The sequence below is a fragment of the Pelophylax lessonae genome (assembly GCF_965119305.1).
Source record: "Pelophylax lessonae genome assembly, contig: HAP1_SCAFFOLD_919, whole genome shotgun sequence".
NCBI lineage: Eukaryota > Metazoa > Chordata > Amphibia > Anura > Ranidae > Pelophylax > Pelophylax lessonae.
In genome coordinates, this window is record NW_028119439.1 from 1 (window position 1) to 24,368 (window position 24,368).

Here is a 24,368-nt window from a genome sequence, read left to right on the forward strand (position 1 = left end):
AAATCATGGAGGCGGGGTTTAGTATCTCATTTATAATTCTGGATGGAAACATTGCATCCATGTGTTATCTCAGCATATCCCTGGGAATCATGGGGGGGGGGGGAGGGTCAAATTTATAATTGTGGATGGAAACATTGTTGTGGGTTTGGGGTATCCCAAAATATAATTTTGGATAGAATCATTGTATTCATGTGTTACCTTCGCATATCCCTGGAAATCATGGAGGAGGAGGGGGGGGGGGGATCACAGTTATAATTTTGGAAGGAAGCATTGTTGTGGGTTTGGGGTATCTCATTTATAATTCTGGATACAAACATTGTATCCAGGGCTGCTGTTAGAAATCGCGGGGCCCCGTACAGACTACCTGGCAGGGCCCCCTCAAGAAAATATTAAAGATATATTTAGCTAAAATTACAACAAAATCACTATTATCAGACACAAATATAACATAACTCACATAATTCCTGCTAAGTCTAAGAAAAACTATGTTAAATAAAAAGAAGATGAGATGAGAAAAATATACAGGCTGGGCAGTTGGAGCTCAGTGATCAGAGAGACAGAGAGAGAGAAACAAAGTTACAAATAAACTCCTGAGCAGAGATAAGTGCTGGGAGGGGGAGGGGGATTAGTGAGGGACGACTGTCTCTTTCTCAGCAGATAAAAGCTGATAGCAGGGAGAGGGACAGATCAGATTCAGGTGCTGGAGGAAGATTTCTGTATTTGTTGTCCATCACTAATCCCCCTCTCTGTGTGGGCCCCCCTGTGTGCTCGGGCCCCCTACAAGAGGGCTGGTGGTCCCCCCCTATCAGCGGCCCTGATTGTATCCATGTCTTATCTCAGCACATCCCTGGGAATCATTGGGGGGGGGGGGGGGAAGTATCACATTTCTGATTCTGGATGGAAACATTGTATCCATGTGGTATCTCAGCTGTAGTACTGTACTGTAGTGAGTGACTCAGTTCTCTTTGTACTTCGCCTACCTTAGGCTGTTGTCTGGAGTCCTCCAGTCCAGCCTCTCTCTCCACTCTCCAAGAATTTATTCCTCCAGAGTCCAAATCCTCCCTCCATCCAGTTCTCTTCCCGCGCTTTGGCGGGTGGCGCTGCAGTGCACAATCGACTAGTGAGTCCACTCCTCAGTCTCAGTCCCTCCCCCAGCCAGGGCCCAGAGATCACTCTGCAGCCGCGCAGTTGCATGTAACTTGCCGCCACCACTTTACATGTGGGCGGCGCCAGCCAGATAGAGCTGAGCAGGGGCGGAGCAGGACTGGGCGGGACTCAGGAGTTTCCTGTGTGCTCCCCTGGTCCCCCCCCCCCCACCACTATGCTCCCTTCCCTCTCCTGCCGGCTGCTGCAGGGGATGTGTCACAATAGAGAACCAGGAAGGGGTTGGTAAATATGTAAATTACCAGCTCCTTCCTTTTCTGAATGGACAGAGTCATAGTCAGTCACATTGGAAAAAAATAAAATGATAAAAAATAATACAAATAAAATACCAAAAAATAAAACTACTGACACCAGTGGGTGAACTTCCAGGATCGCAAAGGTCACACTTGTGACCGGGCCCTGGTATTCCACCACCGTGGGGAGGCCCCAAGATGGCAGGAAGGGGGCCCACTGCAGAACTTGTGAAAGGGTCCTGCTGCAGGACTGTAATAAAGGGCCCCCGCAATGGGAGTAAAGGGCCCTAGGACCAGTGGGAAGAGCCCCAGACTTGAAGGCAAGGGCCCCGGCCAGGGGTCTGGGGGGCTCTTCATGATTTCTTGCACCGGGGCCCTGAAGGTTCTAGTTACGCCTCTAAACTGAAGGACGGGCTGCAACTGGCCCACGGGCTGGAAATTGGACATGACTGTTCATTGGTGTTAAGGGATGATCCCTACGCCCTTACCTTACTCTGCCCGCTCTCTATCTTCGCCCCGCTCGTATTTCTCTTCTTGTTCAATGCCAAACCTTTGTGGATATTTTATTGAAATTGTATTTTGTTACATTGTGACTGACACTGTTTAAGTGCGGCGGATTTCTGTACTTCTTTCATAAACGAAACAAAGTCTTTATGGGAAATTATTAAATAAATTGTTTCTTCTCACTCACCTGACCAGATCCGTCATACATGAACCGACCACAACCACCTCGGGGACCTCCATGGCTCAGTGATAGGAGAAGTGTCTGTGGAGAGAGAGACGTGCAGTCCGGTCAGTACAAAGTTCTCCGGACTCCCGACGACCTTTCACCGCAGCAAACACTACCTGAGCCTGCAGATAATTACTGAATCACGCTGGGAGATAATTATTACATCACAGATGGCACCCGGCCAGTCATATAGCACAGAGGATTATGGGTCACACTCCTGCCTTGCAGCAAGGGCTGCTGTTAGAAATCATGGGGCCCCATACATGGGCCCCGCTCCCTCAAGCTGAAAGTGTCTGAGTACATAGATTGATCCCTTTCTCTGTAGCCTCCGCTGCACAGATGAATGAATAGGAAGGGCTCTGAGGCTTCCTATTCATTTACTAACTGAAGCATAGTAAACACAGTTTATTGTGCTTCACTGATTAATGGACACAGGAGTGATTGGTAGAGATCGCTCACTGTGTTCATTCAGGAAAGGAAGGGGCCATTAAATTACATCGGCCTGTGTGCCAGGAGCACTGTGGGGGAAAGACAGCAGATGGAAGGGGCGAATGTACTAAAACCAATCGCCCTGCAGTGCAGCCAGAGAGAAAAAGAGGAGGAGAAGCCGGCAGCACTGCAAGGAGAAAGAGGGGGAGAAGCCGGCAGCACTGCAAGGAGAAAGAGGAGGAGAAGCCAGAAGCACTGCAAGGAGAAAGAGGGGGAGAATCCGGCAGCACTGCAAGGAGAAAGAGGAGGAGAAGCCAGCAGCACTGCAAGGAGAAAGAGGAGAAGCCGGAAGCACTGTAAGGAGAAAGAGGAGGAGAATCCGGCAGCACTGCAAGGAGAAAGAGGAGGAGAAGCCGGAAGCACTGCAAGGAGAAAAAGGAGAAGCCGGCAGCACTGTAAGGAGAAAGAGGAGGAGAAGCCGGAAGCACTGTAAGGAGAAAGAGGAGGAGAAGCCGGCAGCACTGCAAGGAGAAAGAGGAGGAGAAGCCGGAAGCACTGCAAGGAGAAAGAGGAGAAGCCCGCAGCACTGCAAGGAGAAAAAGGAGGAGAAGCCGGCAGCACTGCAAGGAGAAAGAGGAGAATCCGGCAGCACTGTAAGGAGAAAGAGGAGGAGAAGCCGGCAGCACTGCAAGGAGAAAGAGGAGGAGAAGCCGGAAGCACTGTAAGGAGAAAGAGGAGGAGAAGCCGGCAGCACTGCAAGGAGAAAGAGGAGAATCCGGCAGCACTGTAAGGAGAAAGAGGAGGAGAAGCCGGAAGCACTGCAAGGAGAAAGAGGAGGAGAAGCCGGCAGCACTGCAAGGAGAAAGAGGAGGAGAGGCCGGCAGCACTGCAAGGAGAAAGAGGAGGAGAAGCTGGCAGCACTGCAAGGAGAAAGAGGAGGAGAGGCCGGCAGCACTGCAAGGAGAAAGAGGAGGAGAATCCGGCAGCACTGCAAGGAGAAAGAGGAGGAGAAGCCAGAAGAACTGCAAGGAGAAAGAGGGGGAGAATCCGGCAGCACTGCAAGGAGAAAGAGGAGGAGAAGCCAGCAGCACTGCAAGGAGAAAGAGGAGAAGCCGGCAGCACTGTAAGGAGAAAGAGGAGGAGAATCCGGCAGCACTGCAAGGAGAAAGAGGAGGAGAAGCCGGCAGCACTGCAAGGAGAAAAAGGAGAAGCCGGCAGCACTGTAAGGAGAAAGAGGAGGAGAAGCCGGAAGCACTGTGAGGAGAAAGAGGAGGAGAATCCGGCAGCACTGCAAGGAGAAAGAGGAGTTAGAAGCCGGCAGCACTGCAAGGAGAAAAAGGAGAAGCCGGCAGCACTGTAAGGAGAAAGAGGAGGAGAAGCCGGCAGCACTGCAAGGAGAAAGAGGAGGAGAAGCCGGAAGCACTGTAAGGAGAGAGAGGAGGAGAAGCCGGCAGCACTGCAAGGAGAAAGAGGAGAATCCGGCAGCACTGTAAGGAGAAAGAGGAGGAGAAGCCGGAAGCACTGCAAGGAGAAAGAGGAGGAGAAGCCGGAAGCACTGCAAGGAGAAAGAGGAGGAGAGGCCGGAAGCACTGCAAGGAGAAAGAGGAGGAGAATCCGGCAGCACTGCAAGGAGAAAGAGGAGGAGAAGCCGGCAGCACTGCAGGGGGAGACAGAATTGGATCGGTGTCTGCAATAAGACAGTACAGCCGGCCCCCCTGCTCAGCAGGTGCCTGGGCTCCCCTTTTGAACTGATGGGGCCCGGGCCCAGTACAGGAGGGCTGGCTGTACTGCCTTATCAGTGGCCCAGCTTGCAGCACTGGGGTCACAGGTTCAAATCCCAACCAGGACACTGTCTGTCTGCATGTAGTTTGCATGTTGTGTGTGTGTGCGTTAATGTCCCAAACTCCAAAAACATGCAGGTTGGTGAATTGGCTCCTGTCTGAGCTGTCCCTACTACACACCTCCCAACTTTCTGAGATGGGAACGAGAGACACCTATTAACCTTTTCCCGACCACCCGCCGCCTTTTTACTGCGGCAGTGTGACCCTCCTGCGTAAAACGACGTAGCTCTATGTCGGTCGTGCCTGCAGCTAGGGGGCGCACACGCGCTACCGGCAGCACGCACCCACCCCCCCACTCAGCAGCAGGGAAGCCGATGCACGGGGCAGGCGGCTCCGATTGCCACCTGACACCCGCGATCGCTCCCCGCTGAGAGAGAAGGACGGTCGGATGTTGTAAACACAGCTGACCGTTCTTCTCTCTGGAATGATCACAGAGTGCCTTCTATATAGGATCACAGGTCTCTATGGTCATTTCAGAAGCCACGCCCCCCCCACAGTTAGAATCACTCGACTAGGCTCACATTTAACCCCTTGATCACCCACAATGTTAACCCCTTCCCTGCCAGTGTCATTAGTACAGTAACAGTGCATATGTATAGTACTGATTACTGTGGTAATGTCACTGGTCCCCCCAAAAGTGTCAAAAATGTCAGTCAGGGGTCCGATCTGTCCGCCGCAATGTCGCAGTCCCGCAAAAAAACGCAGATCGCCGCCATCACTAGGAAAAAAAAAACTATAAAAATGACAGAAATCTTTCCCGTAGTTAGTAAAAGTGATAACTTTTACGCAAATCAATAAAAATACGCTTATCGCGATTTTTTTTTTTTTTTTTTACCAAAAATATGTAGCAGAAAACAAATTGGCCTAAAATGTTAACAAATTTTGATTTTTTAAATTTTTTTTTTTTGAGAATGTTATAGAGCAGAATGTGAAAAATATTGTTTTTTTTTTTTTTGGAATTATCGCTCTATTTTTGTTTATAGCACAAAAAATAAAAATCGCAGAGGTGAGAAAATACCACCAAAAGAAATCTCTAATTGTGGGAATAAAAAAGGACATTCAATTTATTTGGGTACAGCGTCGCGCGACCGCGCAATTGCCCGTTAAAGTAACGCAGTGCCGAATCACAAAATATGGCCTGGTCATTAAGGGGGAAAATCCTTCCGGTCCAGAAGGGGTTAAAAGGAAATCCAATTTATCTCAATAGGGGGGAAAAAAATTCCTGATCTCCTAAAACAAACAGATCCGCCCAGATGTATATACTGTATACAGTATATTTATACACAAGGCTAATGTAGGCAATCATGGGGGAGAAATAAAAACTTTATAATAATGATACATATAAAAGATCTCAGTTATATATTAAAGAGGATGTAAACCTCAGACATGAAATGTGAACAAAGCACATCCCTCTATAGTGTGTACTTATCTCTGTCCAGAACTCTGAGTGTCATTTCTGTCTGCTGCTTCCTTCCTCTGCTATCTGCATGAATCTCCTCCCCTCTCCATCCTCCCCCACACCCCCCCCTCCTTCCTCTGCATGAGTCTCCTCCCCTCTCCATCCTTCCCCCACTCCAAGTCCCCCCTCCTTCCTCTGCATGAGTCTCCTCCCCCAACCCCTTCCTTTGCTATCTGCATAAGTCTCCACGCCTCTCCATCCTCCCCCCACTCTGAGTCCCCTCCTCCTTCCTCTGCATGAGTCTCCTCCCCCCTTCCTCTGCTATCTGCATGAGTCTCATCCCCTTTCCATCCTCCCCCACACCTCCCCCCCTCCTTCCTCTGCATGAGTCTCCTCCCCTCTCCATCCTTCCCCCCACTCCGAGTCCACCCTCCTTCCTCTGCATGAATCTCCTCCCCCCCACCCCTTCCTCTGCTATCTGCATGAGTCTCCTCCCCTCTCCATCCTCCCCCCACTCCGAGTCCACCCTCCTTCCTCTGCATGAATCTCCTCCCCCCACCCCTTCCTCTGCTATCTGCATGAGTCTCCTCCCCTCTCCATCCTTCCCCCACTCCGAGTCCACCCTCCTTCCTCTGCATGAATCTCCTCCCCCCACCCCTTCCTCTGCTATCTGCATGAGTCTCCTCCCCTCTCCATCCTTCCCCCACTCCGAGTCCACCCTCCTTCCTCTGCATGAATCTCCTCCCCCCACCCCTTCCTCTGCTATCTGCATGAGTCTCCTCCCCTCTCCATCCTTCCCCCACTCCGAGTCCACCCTCCTTCCTCTGCATGAATCTCCTCCCCCCACCCCTTCCTCTGCTATCTGCATGAGTCTCCTCCCCTCTCCATCCTCCCCCCACTCTGAGTCCCCTCCTCCTTCATCTGCATGAGTCTCCTCCCCCCTTCCTCTGCTATCTGCATGAGTCTCATCCCCTTTCCATCCTCCCCCACACCTCCCCCCCTCCTTCCTCTGCATGAGTCTCCTCCCCTCTCCATCCTTCCACCACTCCGAGTCCACCCTCCTTCCTCTGCATGAATCTCCTCCCCCCACCCCTTCCTCTGCTATCTGCATGAGTCTCCTCCCCTCTCCATCCTTCCCCCACTCCGAGTCCACCCTCCTTCCTCTGCATGAATCTCCTCCCCCCACCCCTTCCTCTGCTATCTGCATGAGTCTCCTCCCCTCTCCATCCTCCCCCCACTCTGTGTCCCCCCCTCCTTCCTCTGCATGAGTCTCCTCCCCCCTTCCTCTGCTATCTGCATGAGTCTCATCCCCTTTCCATCCTCCCCCACACCTCCCCCCTCCTTCCTCTGCATGAGTCTCCTCCCCTCTCCATCCTCCCCCCACTTCGAGTCCACCCTCCTTCCTCTGCATGAGTCCCCCCCCCCCCTCTTCTTCCTCTGCTATCTGCATGAGTCACTTCTGACAAGTTTTCCTGACACCAAGAGAGCAATGGTGACAGGAAAGGATCTCCAGCTGATTGACAGCCCTAGTTCTGTTCCTGTGTGAAAGGGGGTTGTCCCTACCCCTCCAATCAGCTCTCCCTGAGCTCTGCATAGTGTGACTTCAGCTCCCCGCCCCCTGCTTTCTGAAAGCTCAGACAAGCAGTATAAATTATTTCAACGGAGGTAGGGAAGAGAAGACCGCAGATAAACAGGTACAACTTATACAGGAGGATTTGTTTAATCACTGTGTATCACCTGAGGCCGGTCTCTGCAGTGGTTATATAGAGGGTTTACACCCACTTTAATAAAAAAACAGTAAAAAGTATTTTAAAATGAGACCAGTATCTGGTCCTCTATGATCCCTCATACTGGGGGAAGGTGGGGGCAGAACTAGTGGCCAATCAGGTGTGTCGTATTTACATGTGCAGACAGGAGGAGAGAGCAGAGAGATGAGGTCATCTGACTGACCCTGCACCATCACTGTCCAATCACAGGCAGGGGGCGGGGCTGTGACCAAGCTGTATGGCTGTCTGATTATGTCTGTATTTTTGAATGTCAAAGCGATACATTGTTTTCCATGGAATTCTGTTGTTTTATATTTTACGTCGCTTCCTCCCAACCGCCTTAAAGGGCCCATTTTTTTTTTCATAATGAAAAAAAATGACTTTTTTTTTTTTTTAGTGTAGATGTGAGGTCTTTGTGACCCCGGATCTCACAATGAAGAGGATCTGTCCTGATTATTTCTATTACAAGGGAGGTTTACATTCATTGTAACAGTAATAAAAGTGATACATTTTTTTTTTTTTTTTAACCACTTGCCGACTGCCTAACGCCGATCTACGTCGGCAGTCAGCCCCTCACAGGCAAAGTGACGTAGGGCTACGTCACTAGCTTGTGAGGGTCTAGGGAGCGAGCGCGCGCCCCCAGAGGCGCGCTCCCGCTCCCGCGTGGTCACGGACCCCCCCGCGCGTGTGACCGGCGGACCCGATGTCCGCCGGTCATTCAGCGATCGGCGGGGGAGAGGGAGAATGTCAGGCAACTTGTGTAAACAAGCCACCTGTCATTCTCCTTGCTGTTAGGATACTGATCACTCGGATCTACTATGTAGATCCATTGATCAGTGTCCATACAGCTCAAGCCCCAGCCAATCACAGTAGAAAGCACGCCCCTAGGGATACACACAGCCCCTCCCTCCCAAATAAAGTTAACCCCTTCACTACCAGTGTATTTTTACAGTAACAGTGCATATGTATAGCACTGATTACTGTAGAAATGTCACTGGTAACCCCAAAAGTGTCACAAATGTCAGTCAAGGGTCCGATCTGTCCGCCCCAATGTCGCAGTACCGCAAAAAAAATCGCAGATCGCCGCCATTACACGTTAAAAAAAAAAACAACAAAAATGACAGAAATCTTTCCCTTTGTTAGTAAACGCGATAACTTTTGCGCAAACCAATCAAAATACGCTTTTTGCGATTTTTTTTACCAAACATATGTAGCATAAAACAAATTGGCCGAAAATGTTAAAAAATTTTGATTTTTAAATTTTTTTTTTGGGGAATTTCATATAAAAAAATGTGAAAAATATTGCTATTTTTGCAAAATTGACGCTCTTTTTTTGTTTATAGCGCGTGATCAAAAAATTGCACAGGTGATCAAATACCACCAAAAGAAAGCTCTGTTTGTGGGAAAAAAAGGACGCCAAATTCGTTTAGGTACAGCGTCGCACGACCGCGCAATTGTCCGTTAAAGTCACGCAGTGCCGAATCACAAAATACCCCCTGGTCGGAATGGGGGTAAAATCTTCCGGGGCTTAAGTGGTTAAGGAACAGTGTAAAAATAAAAGGTAACACAAATAAGAAAAAAAAAAGAAAGAAATTTAAAGCGGATTCACCGCGGGATCACTTTTATGGGCGGCGGGAGAGGTGCCCCCCTTATGCCTCTTCCTGGTCGTTTTACCCGCTTACCGGAGCCGTCGGTAGCGGGGAAGACGATCCGGTCCAATGGAGTCCTAGGCAGGAAGTCGAGTGAGGGCAAGATGGCCCCCACTCCACTCTATGGCCTAGGAGGACCAGAGTGATGTCATACGTCACTTCCTCCCAATGCCCTAAAGGGCCCATTTTTTTCCATAATGGAAAAAAATGACTGTTTTTTTTTTTTTTTTTTTTGGTTTTTAGTGTAGATGTGAGGTGTGAGGTCTTTTATGACCCCAAATCTCACATTAAAGAGGACCTGTCCTGATTATTTCTATTACATGGGATGTTTACATTCCCTGTAATAGGAATAAAAGTGATCAACATTTTTCTTTTTTAAAGGAACGGTGTAAAAATAAAAGGTAAAATAAATAAGAAAAAAAAAAGAAAGAAAATTAAAGCGCACCGTCGCTCCGAGCTCGTGCGCAGAAGCGAAAGCATACGCAAGTCACGCCCACCTATATAAACCATGTTCAAACCACACATGTGAGGTATCACTGCGATCGTTAGAGCGAGAGCAATCATTCTATCCCTAGACCTCCTCTGTAACTCTAAACTGGTAACCTGTAGAAATTTTTTAAAGTGTCGCCTATGGGGATTTTTAACCACTTACCGCATATTGAGGTATATTTACGTCGGCAGGGGTATACCGGGAAGATGCCTCTAGCTAGAGGCATCATCCCGGTACCGTGGTTTAGTGCCAACGGTCGGCTTTCCATCCGTAACGACCGATGCGGCTCGATCGTTACCCGGGTGAGCGGGAGGGGACGTCCCCCCCCCCCTCCCGCCGCCTTACGTGACTTTGCTCGGGGCTCCCGATGAATGCCGGAAACGGCATTGATCAGGTCTCCGATGACGTAACCCGGAGGCGGCGTCCATGACGTCACTTCCGGGTTACTCTGCTGCAAAAAGCGTCAAATTTAAAAAATGGCTGTATGCAAAAACGCCGTTTTTGGCATTTTGCATACATGGAAATGTAGTGGAGGGGTTTGGGGTCTTTTAGACCCCCGATCCCTCCATAAAGAGTACCTGTCACTACATATTGGTGTCACAAGGGATGTTTACATTGCTTGTGACAGCAATAAAAGTGATCAGATTTTTTTTTTTTTTAAAAAACTGTAATAAAGTTAAAAAAAATAAAAAAAATAGGAAAAAAAAAAAATTTAGCCGCCCCCGTCACCGTTAGCTCACGCACAAAAAAAACGTATACGGAAGTCGAGCCGCGAATGAAATCGCTGTTCAAACCACACATGTGAGGTATCGCCGCGATCGCCAGAGCATGCGCAATAATTAAAAAAAAAGAGCTACACTCTAACTCTAAACTGGTAACCGTTAAATAATTTTAAACCGTAACATGTTGGGTATCTATTTACTCTACGTGACATCATCTTTCACAATATACAAAAAAAATGGGCTAACTGTACTGTTTAGTATTTTTTAAATGCAGTGAAATGTGATTTTTCGTAATTTTTCCCAAAAAAATTGCGTTGGAAAGACCGCTGCGCAAATACCGCGTGACAAAAAATATTGAAACGACCGACATTTTATTCTCCAGAGTCTTTGCTAAAAAAAATATATATAATGTTTTGGGTTCTAAGTAATTTTCTAGCAAAAAATACTGGTTTTAACTTGTAAACAACAAGTGTCAGAAATAGGCCCGGTCCAGAAGTGGTTAAACAGTGTCTGTGAGGGAAGGCGCTCCTCATACATTGATTGGACGCCCAGGAACATCTGATATCAGATCAGGAAATCATTGATCCCTATGGAGGGGATTCATTGCTTTGCTGTACCCAGGCACTGCCCGCGGATCCTCGGACCCGTGACCACAGGAGCCCACAGACACCCAAAACCCCCCCCCCCCCCCCTTCCCACTCACTTCCTTGACTGCCCCGCGATGCCACATCAAAGATGGCGGCAGGCAGCGCACACCCTCCTCCAATCGCGTCGCAAAGGACGCGTCACATGATCACCCCCCCCCCCGCCCTCCAACCAGGAAGCGCCTAACCCGAAGCTGGCGCGGTCACCACAGCAACACTCTCAGTCGACGAGGCTGCCCTAGAGGTGCCTGCTTCAGGGTTTGTTTTCAAAGAGAACCAAAAACCTATATTGAGAAGGTATTGACATGTTTTCTGCATTTTTAATAATTTTTGTGAGGATCTGGTAGAATTTTAGGCTGATTTCAGCGCAGTGTGGGTGTATGGTAGAGACAGGCATAGTAAGGGGCAGAGCGGCGCTGGGTCTTTGCGGAAGGTCCCTGGCGTTTCCGGTTGGAGGAGTTGTGCTGAGTAGGTGAGTTCCTGCTGGTTGCTATGGGAGATGGAGGAGGAGGGAGAAATGGAGCAAGGGGGGCCCTTCATATTCCGGGCCCCATTCACAGCAACCTATTTATAGTTCTTCTGTGACTTACTGTACTTCTCTCAATAATAAATCTTTATTAGGAGAGCCATAACCACCTCTGACAATCCCTGTACAGCAGAGCTCAGACTGGGAGAGAGAGAAGCAGCACAAAGGAGCCAGGCAGGTGTGCAAGAAGCATGCTGATAGGAGGAGAGAGAGATGAGCTCATCAGTCTTCTGTTTCTCTTTATGCTGTCCAATCACAGACAGGGGAGGGACAAGACCTGTCAGTGGTACTGAACTGCAGCAGAGAAAAATCAGGTCTGCTGCCAGACAGGGCTGTGTAAATATCAGGACTGGATGGACGGGTCTTTCCATGGGTGCATAGGAAGCCATATTTGCATATTTAGTAGCTTGCCTGAAGTGCAGCTTTAAATCCCACCCCCCCCTGCTCCTGTCACAGAGCTGCCCTCCTACGCTTCCCCCGGGCTTCTTCTTCAGATTGGAGAGATGTGGGTGGGAGGATCAAAACAAAATGGCGTCCATCCCGCAATTGTACAACTGAAGAGTGAGAGCGCTCAAAAGAAGAGACTTCAACCACTTAAGGACAGGCAGCCCCTCCTGTGCGATCCGACGTAGGACTCCGACGTAGGACTATGTCAGTCACACGTCTGCTGTGAGGGGGGCGAGCGCGTGCTGCCGGCGGTGCGCTCCCGCCCCCCACTCGGCCTTGGGACTCCGATGCTTGGAGCTGGCGGCTTTGATTGCCGCTGGCCACCCGCGATCGTTCCCCACTGAGAGTAAACACAGCTGACCGTTCTTCTCTCTGGAATGATCACAGAGCTCCTGTGATCCTTCTATATAGGAAAACATGTCTCCATGGTCATTTCAAATTAACAACTTCCTGCCCACCCTATAGGCAAATGACGGCGAGAAGGTGGCTACATTATCCTGACCGGACGTCATATGACGGCGTGCAGGGGGCGCACAGAGCAGCGATCGGTGATGCGGCGTGTCACTCTGACCCACAGCATCTCCGATCTCGGTAAAAAGCCTCTGACATAGTCTCTTTACCATGTGACCAGCTGTCTCCAATCACAGGTGGTCACATAGTAATTAGGAAGAGCCGTTGATCGGCTTTCCTCAGTTCGTGCCTGACAGGCATGAGTAGAGGAGAGCCGATCTGCGGCTCTCCTGACAGGGGGGGTCTGTGTTGATAATCAGAGCATTGATTACCAGTGCAGACCCTTGGGGCAGGGGGTGCCACTAGAACCACCAGGGATGCCCACCCATGACCCCAGGGATGCCCACCTATGACCCCAGGAATGGCAATCAGGGCTCAGGGAGCCCGCCAGTGCCCTCCCCATCAGTGCTGCACCCCATGCCATCTATCAGTGCTGCCCACCAGTGCCCATTGTTGCCCACCAGTGCCACCAATCAGTGCCACCTATCAGTGCCCACCAATGCTGCATATCAGTGCTACCTATCAGTGCCACATATTAGTGCCTATCAGTGTCGGCTATCAGTGCCCATTAGTGCTGCATATTAGTGCCACCCCATCAATGCCTCCTCATCAGTGCCTGTCAGTGCGGCCTCATCAGTGCTGCATATCAGTGCCGGCTATCAGTGCCCATCTGTGCTGCATATTAGTGCCACCCCACCAGTGCCTCTTCATCAGTGCCTGTCAGTGCGGCCTCATCAGTGCTGCACCCCATGCCATCTATCAGTGCCGTCCACCAGTGCCCATTATTGCTCACCAGTGCCACCTATCAGTGCCGCCTATTAGTGCCCACCAATGCTGCATATCAGTGCCTATTAGTGCTGCATATCAGTTCCACATATCACTGCATATCAGTGCTGCATATTAGTGCCACCCCATCAGTGCAGGAAAAAATTTACTTATATACAAAATTTTATAACATACACAAAATTTTTTTTTTTTTCAAACTTTTTGGTCTTTTTTTTATTTGTGTAGCAAAAAAGAAAAATTATTTTGGTTGTATTTGATCACCGCAAGAAAGTTCTATTTGTGGGAAAAAAATTACATCAATGTGGTTTAGGTTCAGTGTAGCATGACCGCGCAATTGTCATTCAAAATGCAACAGCGCTAAAAGCTGAAAATTGGCCTGGGCAGGAAGGGGGAAAAGTGCCCGGTATTGAAGTGGTTAAGGGGACTTTAAAAGGGGAGGGGTCTAGTCTGACAACTGAAGGGGGTGCAAAGAACTTTCATATCACACTTCAGACTAGTGCTGCACCCATACAATACGGGGGGGAGGGGGGGTATATCTATCCATACTTCCTGTTCACATGACAAAAAAAATAGAGATGGGTTCAGGCTTGTCCCAACCCACCTGTCCGATCCCGCCAGGACGCCGACATTGCACACCGACCAATCACAGGCACTGAGGGGTCTAATCTGACAACTGAAGGGGACGTTAAAGGACAGGGGTCTAATCTGACAACTGAAGGGGACATTAAAGGGGAGGGGTCTAATCTGACAACTGAAGGGGACATTAAAGGTGAGGGGTCTAATCTGACCACTGAAGGGGATGTTAAAGGACAGGGGTCTAATCTGACAACTGAAGGGGACATTAAAGGGGAGGGGTCTAATCTGACAACTGAAGGGGACATTAAAGGTGAGGGGTCTAATCTGACAACTGAAGGGGACATTAAAGGGGAGGGGTCTAATCTGACCACTGAAGGGGATGTTAAAAGACAGGGGTCTAATCTGACAACTGAAGGGGACATTAAAGGGGAGGGGTCTAATCTGACAACTGAAGGGGACTTTAAAGGGGGGGGGGGGTAAAGTTTGAGAACTGCAGAAGATTTTGAAGGGAAAGATGTGGGGGGGAATCTGATCTGAGATGGAACTTTAAAGGGTCAGGGGTCTAATCTGACAACTGAAGGGGACATTAAAGGGGAGGGGTCTAATCTGACAACTGAAGGGGACGTTAAAGGGGAGGGGGTCTAATCTGACAACTGAAGGGGATGTTAAAAGACAGGGGTCTAATCTGACCACTGAAGGGGACATTAAAGGGGAGGGGTCTAATCTGACAACTGAAGGGGACATTAAAGGTGAGGGGTCTAATCTGACAACTGAAGGGGACATTAAAGGGGAGGGGTCTAATCTGACAACTGAAGGGGACATTAAAGGGACAGGGGTCTAATCTGAAAACTGAAGGGGACTTTAAAGGGGCAGGGTTATAATCTAAGTGCTGAAGGGCACTTTAAAGGGGGAGGGGTCTGGTCTTTATTATTTTCTCTTTACATTTTCTCACCCTCTCATGAATTTTTTGTATCTTTTTGCTCAGGTTCTGCGTTGTCACAGACCAATAGAATGTCCCCGGAAGTCACATTAAACCGCATCGTCCCCGCACTGTCCCCATTCATTTCCAGCGTGGTCCGGCATGGGAAGGTGGGCCTGGACTCTACCAGCTGTCTGAGGATTACCGACCTGAAATCAGGGTAAGGAGAAATAACCCCATACCAGGTCATCAGCCACCTATTCTTTACAGTCAAGGAAGCGGCCATCTTAGCCTCTGTTTGATCTGCAGTTGCCATGGTGCTGCACATGTTCAGATCTCTATTTTTTGGCACTGTGCTGAAAATCTAGAGGCCGATCTGCTGACAGCCTCTAGATTTACTGCTGCTCAGGGGCTCTGGTCTTCAGCAAAATGGCCGCCTCCAGCAAGAAGAAACAGGAGTAATGCTGGTGGCAAGTTACAGCACGCAGTCATTTTGGTAGTAGAATTATTAATGTGGAATGGATGTTCCTTGCTAAAGAACATTATTTTTATCAAGTTGGTATGGGGAAAGTTCCACCTAAAATCCTAACTAAATGACATCTAGTTTGCTGAAGCACTGTGTGCTATGTACTGAGGAAATCGTGCCAACTAGAAACCGCTACACTACATGGCAAAAAGTATGTGAACCCCCAAAGACATTGGAGACAATTGTGCTCTTCCAGCCTTGTGGTAAGAGTTTAGTGAGGACCACCCCCCCCAGCTCCATAAAGGCATGGTGTGACCAGTTTGATGTGGAGGAACTGGAGTGTCCTGCACAGAGCTCTGACCTCAACCCTACTGATCATCTTTGGGAGGAATTGGAACACCAATTGTGAGCCAGGTCTTCTCATCCAACATCAGTACCTGACCTCACAAATGGCCACAGATTCCCGCAGACACCCTACAAAATCTTGCAGAAAGTCTTCCCAGAAGAGTAGAAGATGTTATAGCCGCAAAGGGGTAAACTCTATATTGATGGCCATGGAGGGAGGGGGGGGGGGGCGCAACTCCATATTGATGGCCAAGGGGGCTGCTCCAAATTGATGGCAATGGAGGGGGGGGGGGACCCAATTTGATGGCTAAGGATGGAGAGGGGGGAACTCCATATTGATGGCCATGATGGGGGGGGGGGTAACTCCATATTAATGGCCATGGAGCGGGGGGTTACTCCATATTGATGACCATGGGGGGGGGGGCATAACTCCTTATTGATGGCCATGGGGGGGGTAACCCAATTTCGTGGCTATGGATGGAGAGGGGGGAACTCCATATTGATGGCCATGATGGGGGGGGGGTAACTCCATATTAATGGCCATGGGGGGGGGGGGGTAACTCCATATTGATGACCATGGGGGGGGCATAACTCCTTATTGATGGCCATGGGGGGGGGTAACTCCATATTGATGGCCATGGAGGGGGGGGGGGGAACCCAATTTCGTGGCTATGGATGGAGAGGGGGGAACTCCATATTGATGGCCATGATGGGGGGGTAACTCCATATTAATGGCCATGGGGGGGGGTAACTCCATATTGATGACCATGGGGGGGGGTAACTCCTTATTGATGGCCATGGAGGGGGGGGGTAACTCCATATTGATGACCATGGGGGGGGGTAACTCCTTATTGATGGCCATGGAGGGGGGGGGTAACTCCATATTGATGACCAGGGGGGGGGGGTAACTCCTTATTGATGGCCATGGAGGGGGGGGTAACTCCATATTGATGGCCATGGAGGGGGGTAACTCTATATTGATGGCCATGAAAGGCGGGGGGGTAACTCCATATTGATGGCCATGAAAGGCGGGGGGGTAACTCCATATTGATGGATATGGAGGGGGGTAACTCCATATTGATGGCCATGAAGGGCGGGGGGTAACTCACTATTGAAGGCCATGGAGGGGGGGTAACTCCATATTGATGACCATGGGGGGGGGGGGGGGGTAACTCCTTATTGATGGCCATGGAGGGGGGGTAACTCCATATTGATGATCGGGGGGGGGGGGTAACTCCTTATTGATGGCCATGGAGGGGGGGGTAACTCTATATTGATGGCCATGAAAGGCGGGGGGGGTAACTCCATATTGATGGATATGGAGGGGGGTATCTCCATATTGATGGCCATGAAGGGCGGGGGGTAACTCACTATTGAAGGCCATGGAGGGGGGGGTAACTCCATATTGATGACCATGGAGGGGGGGGTAACTCCATACTGATGGCCATGGAGGGGGGGGGGTACCTCCATATTGATGGCAATGGAGGGGGGGTAACTCCATATTTATGGCCATATAGGGGGGGGGGGTAACTCCATATCGATGGCCATTAAGGGGGGGGGGGTAACTCCATATTGATGGCCATGAAGGGGGGTAACTCCATATTGATGGCAATGAAGGGGGGTAACTCCATATTGATGGCCATGGAAGGGGGGTATCTCCATATTGTCATGGAAGGGGGGTATCTCCATATTGATGGCCATGGAAGGGGGGTATCTCCATATTGATGGCCATGGAAGGGGGGTAACTCACTATTGAAGGCCATGAAGGGGGGGGGTAACTCCATATTGATTGCCATGAAGGACGGGGGGGGGTATCTCTATATTGTTGGCCATGGAAGGGGGGGCAACTCCATACTGATGGCCATGAAGGGCAGGGGGTATCTCCATATTGATGGCCATGGAAGGGGGGGTAACTCTTTATTGAGAGCCATGGAGGGGGGGGGGTAACTCCATACTGATGGCCAAGGAGAGGGGGGGGTAACTCCATATTGATTGCCATGAAGGGCGGGGGGGTATCTCCATATTAATGGCCATGGAAGGGGGGGGGGTTAACTCCATACTGGTGGCCATGAAGGGCAGGGGGTATCTCCATATTGATGGCCATGGTTTTGGAATGGGTGATGGTCAGGTGTCCACAAACGTTTGCCTATAAAGTGTATAAATTCCATTTATAATAAGACAATGGGGATCACCTAAAACGTTGTCACACCTGGAGGTGACCCAAAGCCTCTGCAGGCTCTTCACAGCTTCCAGGAACGAGCGCTGGGACAGATCTACATCAACCTCTTCTGCAGGACATATCAATTTTTTAAAGGGGACAAAGTCTGTTCAAACACTGGAGGATTTTGGAGGATTTTGAATGTAAAAGATAAATCCTTAGAAAATTTCGACAAAGTTTTTGGGATGCATCTCTTATGTAGAGCTCCACCCCTTTCCAATTCCACCCCTTTCCTCCTTTCAAAATGACAGCCAGGACTCTCAGGGAATTATTACAGCTGGAGTGGCTTCTCCAGTGTAAAATGACACACGCAGATAGAATACAATGTAACAATGTATGGTTTCATTGTATTTACGATTTCACTCATAAGTAGATCAAAATTGTCATCTTTGATCTGCATATGACATCATTTAAAGTGATTCTAAAGGTTTTTTTTTTTTTTTTTAATAACTAACATGTCATACTTACCCACCCTGTGTAATGCTTTTGCACAGAGCAGCCCAGGTCCTCTTCTGCTCGGCTCCCCTTCTGGTGCTCCTGGCCCCTCCTCCTTGACCAGTGCTCTCCAATATCAAGCCACTTGCTATGGGAGCACTGGTTTGTGCTCGCTCCCAAGCCCCACTCTATATGTCCATCAGACCCATAGATCCGTGGCCCATAGATTCCAAGCCCCACTCTGTACGTCCATCAGACCCATAGATCCGTGGCCCATAGATCCCAAGCCCCACTCTGTACGTCCATCAGACCCATAGATCCGTGGCCCATAGATTCTAAGCCCCACTCTGTACGTCCATCAGACCCATAGATCCGTGGCCCATAGATCCCAAGCCCCACTCTGTACGTCCATCAGACCCATAGATCTTGGCCCTGCCCTCCCCCCGCTCTATCCTCATTGGCTCACTGGCTGTGATTGACTCCTGCTGCTGTGTCTCAGCCAATAAGGATAGAAAGTCCCAGGACAGCCAATACTCCCGTGCACATTGCTGGATCTAGAGGGGGGGTTCAGGTGAGTATAAGGGGGGGGGGGTTGCAGGGAGCTACTGCATAAAAGGTTGAATAGAATGCATAAAGGTAAAAAAACTTTCAGGCTTTACAACCACTTAAAATTATTATTTAATATTTAAAAAAGAAGAAAAAAGCAGCACTCTATGAATAATAATGATACTCTTCAACAGGTATACAAAATGTGCATAAACAAAACTGAGGTTTAAATCAAATAATATAGATCACAAGAATGTGAATAAAAGTCCATAAATGTAAATGAAATAGTTCCGGTGTTATTACTCCGCAATCTCCATCTGTGTGCTGCCTCCACCAAATATAAGAAGTGCGCACTCACCACAACCAGGCGCTGTCTAAGTTATAGGACAGCAAAAGCGCATTCAGTATTCAATGGTCTTCCTTATGAAGGTACATCTGATACTCTATGGAGGTGCTCCTGCTCCTCTTGCTCCTGATGATGCGTGAGGCGCCAAACGGACGCAGAAGATGCTGGATGTGGAGGTCCTGGGCTGGTCTCAGACCATCTTGGAGGTGAAGATGCTGGATGTGGAGGTCCTGGGCTGGTCTCAGACCATCTTGGAGGTGAAGATGCTGGATGTGGAGGTCCCGGGCTGGTCTCAGACCATCTTGGAGGTGAAGATGATGGACATGGAGGTCCCGGGCTGGTCTCAGACCATCTTGGAGATGAAGATGCTGGATGTGGAGGTCCTAGACTGGTCTCAGACCATCTTGGAGGTGAAGATGCTGGATGTGGAGGTCCTGGGCTGGTCTCAGACCATCTTGGAGGTGAAGATGATGGACATGGAGGTCCCGGGCTGGTCTCAGACCATCTTGGAGGTGAAGATGTTGGATGTGGAGGTCCTGGGCTGGTCTCAGACCATCTTGGAGGTGAAGATGTTGGATGTGGAGGTCCTGGGCTGGTCTCAGACCATCTTGGAGGTGAAGATGCTGGATGTGGAGGTCCTGGGCTGGTCTCAGACGATCTTGGAGGTGAAGATGCTGGATGTGGAGGTCCTGGGCTGGTCTCAGACCATCTTGGAGGTGAAGATGTTGGATGTGGAGGTCCTGGGCTGGTCTCAGACCATCTTGGAGGTGAAGATGTTGGATGTGGAGGTCCTGGGCTGGTCTCAGACCATCTTGGAGGTGAAGATGCTGGATGTGGAGGTCCTGGGCTGGTCTCAGACCATCTTGGAGGTGAAGATGCTGGATGTGGAGGTCCTGGGCTGGTCTCAGACCATCTTGGAGGTGAAGATGTTGGATGTGGAGGTCCTGGGCTGGTCTCAGACCATCTTGGAGGTGAAGATGCTGGATGTGGAGGTCCTGGGCTGGTCTCAGACCATCTTGGAGGTGAAGATGCTGGACATGGAGGTCCCGGGCTGGTCTCAGGCCATCTTGGAGGTGAAGATGCTGGATGTGGAGGTCCTGGGCTGGTCTCAGACCATCTTGGAGGTGAAGATGCTGGACGTGGAAGTCCTGGGCTGGTCTCAGACCATCTTGGAGATGAAGATGCTGGATGTGGAGGTCCTGGGCTGGTCTCAGACCATCTTGGAGGTGAAGATGCTGGATGTGGAGGTCCTGGGCTGGTCTCAGACCATCTTGGAGGTGAAGATGCTGGATGAGGTCCTGGGCTGGTCTCAGACCATCTTGGAGGTGAAGATGCTGGATGTGAAGGTCTCGGGCTGGTCTCAGACCATCTTGGAGGTGAAGATGCTGGATGTGAAGGTCCTGGGCTGGTCTCAGGCCATCTTGGAGGTGAAGATGTTGGATGTGGAGGTCCTGGGCTGGTCTCAGACCATCTTGGAGGTGAAGATGCTGGATGTGGAGGTCCTGGGCTGGTCTCAGACCATCTTGGAGGTGAAGATGCTGGATGAGGTCCTGGGCTGGTCTCAGACGATCTTGGAGGTGAAGATGCTGGATGAGGTCCTGGGCTGGTCTCAGACCATCTTGGAGGTGAAGATGCTGGATGTGGAGGTCCTGGGCTGGTTTCAGACCATCTTGGAGGTGAAGATGCTGGATTTGGAGGTCCTGGGCTGGTCTCAGACCATCTTGGAGGTGAAGATGCTGGACATGGAGGTCCCGGGCTGGTCTCAGACCATCTTGGAGGTGAAGATGCTGGATGAGGTCCTGGGCTGGTCTCAGACCATCTTGGAGGTGAAGATGCTGGATGTGGAGGTCCTGGGCTTGTGTGGTTACATGTGGTCTGCGGTTGTGAGGTCGGTTGGATGTACGGCCAAATTCTCTGAAACACCTGTGGAGACGGCTTATGGTAGAGAAATGAACATTCAATTCACTGGAGTCCTCTTCCCCTCCTCCATGATGACATCACAGAGCTGGTGGATGTTAGAGACCTTGCGCTCCTCCATCTTCCTTTTGAGGATCCCCACAGATGCTCAATAGGGTTTAGGTCTGGAGACGCTTGGCCAGTCCATCACCTTTACCCTCAGCTACTTTAGCAAGGCAGTGGTCGTCTTGGAGGTGTTTGGGGTCGTTATGTTGGAATACTGCCTTGCAGCCCAGTCTCTGAAGGGAGGGGATCATGCTCTGCTTCAGTATGTCACAGTACATGTTGGCATTCATGGTTCCCTCAATGAACTGTAGCTTCCCAGTGCCGGCAGCACTCATGCAGCCCCAGACCATGACACTCCCACCACCATGCTTGACTGTAGGAAGACACACTTGTCTTTGTACTCCTCACCTGGTTGCCCCCACACACGCCTGACACCATCTGACACCAAATAAGTTTATCTTGGTCTCATCAGAGCACAGGAGATGGTTCCAGTAATCCATGTCCTTAGTCTGCTTGTCTTCAGCAAACTGTTTGTGGGCTTTCTTGTGCATCATCTATAGAAGAGGCTTCCTTCTGGGATGACAGCCATGCAGACCAATTTGATGCAGTGTGCGGCGTATGGTCTGAGCACTGACAGGCTGACCCCTCCCCCACCCCTTCAACCTCTGCAGCAATGCTGGCAGCACTCATACATCTATTTCCCAAAGACAACCTCTGGATATGACGCTGAGCACGGCACTCAACTTCTTTGGTGGACCATGGTGAGGTCTGTTCTGAGTGGAACCTGTCCTGGTAAACCGCTGTATGGTCTTGGCCACCGTGCTGCAGCTCAGTTTCAGGGTCTTGGCAATCTTCTTATAGCCTAGGCCATCTTTATGTAGAGCAACAATTCTTTTTTTCAGATCCTCAGAGAGTTCTTTGCCATGAGGTGCCATGTTGAACTTCCAGTGACCAGTATGAGAGAGTGAGAGCGATAACACCAAATGTAACACACCTGCTTCTCATTCACACCTGAGACCTTGTAACAATAACGAGTCACATGACACCGGGGAGGGAAAATGGCTAATTGGGCCCAATGTGGACATTGTCACTTAGGGGTGTACTGACTTTTGTTGCCAGCGGTTTAGACATTAATGGCTGTGTGTTGAGTTATTTTGAGGGGACAGTAAATTTACACTGTTATACAAGCTGTACACTCACTACTTTACATTGTAGCAAAGTGTCATTTCTTCAGTGTTGTCACATGAAAAGATAGAATAAAATATTTACAAAAATGTGAGGGTGTACTTACTTTACTGTATGTAGGAGGATTTGTTTCCTCTATGTTTGTCACCTCACTGCGTGTATGGGGGGGGGGGGGGGTTACAATCAATTTAAAGTGGATCTTCACTCTCCCAATCAACATTGATTTTTTTTAACCCTCATGCTGCTGGCATTAGTAAATAGATAGGAAAGTATATTCTATTTACTTGTTTAAAACTTTTTTTACATTTCTTCAGTTACTTCCTGGTTTCCTGCCTAGGTATGAGGTCATACATCCAAGAAATCTACAAGAGGGGAGGAGGAGGGGTTTTCTCAGATAATCACGCTTTCTTGTATGCATACTTGAGCTAAGGGCAGGAAGTAAATGCTACTTGAATCATTTGCCCTTACTCAAGATGGCCACGGCCAGAAATGCTAGGAGGTGATTTTCAAAGCGATTTCTCAGTAAAATAAAGCACAGAGACATGGATCGATGGATTGGGGGGGGGGGGGGGGTTGCTTTAAATATGAAAAATGAATTAAATAGCGTGTTTGGTTTGTGGTGTTGAGACGCAGTGAAGATCCTCTCTAAGGGGTAAGAGGACGTCAGACAGTATTTTGTTTTATAGAATTCTTGTCTTAGCTGAGCTGTTGAATTGAAGAGGTTTGTTTGTGTTTCAGATGCACCTCTCTGACCCCGGGCCCCAGCTGCGACCGATTCAAACTTCACATCCCCTATGCCGGTGAGACGCTGAAATGTAAGTACACCCCCCCCCCCCCTGTGCTGCGTACAATGGAGGCGTATTAGCAGCGGCTCTGATGTCGTGTCTTCCATGTACTCTGTATAGTTCAGTCTTTCCTGAAAGTAAACTGAAGGAGACATTTGGTAATCAGTAAACCGTCTGCTTACACGGCCCGGCAGTTCGGTGATATTTGCACGCTCACGGTAGAGAAATCACCCAATCCGTATTCGATTTTCCCTACGGAAGGCCTTTGTTTGGGACTCCGGATTATGTTCAGGGCCAAGCTAGGCATTGCAGACTGGAGGATCTGATCCAAAGGCAGCCTCACCTGTGCCATGGCAGTCAGCATGGCTGCAGTGTACTGGTGGGGCCGGCACCATATACTTGTACTCCGGAAGATTTACCCCCCCCCTTCATGACCAGGCCATTGTTTGCTATACGGCACTGCGTTACTTTAACCTCTTGGAACCTAAGCCTTTTTCTGACATATGTTGCTTACAAATTAAAATTGGTATTTTTTGCTAAAGAAATACTTAGAACCCCAAACATTAAATCATCGCGCCCATAGACGTGTCCTGACGTCATCGCGCCCAAAGACCGGCCCAGGACGTCATCTCGCCCATAGACGGGCCCTGACGTCATCTCGCCCATAGACGGGCCCTGACGTCATCGCGCCGATAGACCGGCCCAGGACGTCATCGTGCCGATAGACCGGCCCAGGACGTCATCGCGCTCATAGACCGGCCCAGGACGTCATCGTGCCCATAGACCGACCCAGGACGTCATCGCGCCCATAGACCGGCCCAGGACGCCATCGCGCCCATAGACCGGCCCAGGACGTCATCGTGCCCATAGACCGGCCCAGGACGTCATCGCGCCCATAGACCGGCCCAGGACGTCATCGCGCCCATAGACCGGCCTAGGACGTCATCGCGCCCATAGACCGGACCAGGACGTCATCGCGCCCATAGACCGGCCCAGGACGTCATCGCGCCCATAGACCGGCCCAGGACGTCATCGCGCCCATAGACCGGCCCTGGACGTCATTGCGCCCATAGACCGGCCCAGGACGTCATCGCGCCCATAGACCGTCCCCGGAACGTCATCGTGCCCATGGACCGGCCCTGGACTTCATCGCGCCCATAGACTAGCCCTGAAGGTCATCACACCCATATACCAGCCCTGGATGTCATCACGCCCATAGACGGGCCCTGACGTCATCACATCCAAAGAC

General features: G+C 50.0%; 1 pseudogene across 1 annotated transcript; it reads right to left on the reverse strand.

Moving 5' to 3' along the window:
- Positions 1-15,771: 15,771 nt before the first annotated feature.
- On the reverse strand, positions 15,772-16,894 carry LOC309544093 (annotated as a pseudogene). Its single transcript has 2 exons — positions 16,039-16,894; positions 15,772-15,792 (listed from the first exon to the last, which is right to left on the reverse strand). The product of its transcript is annotated as an uncharacterized misc_RNA (transcript).
- Positions 16,895-24,368: the final 7,474 nt, after the last annotated feature.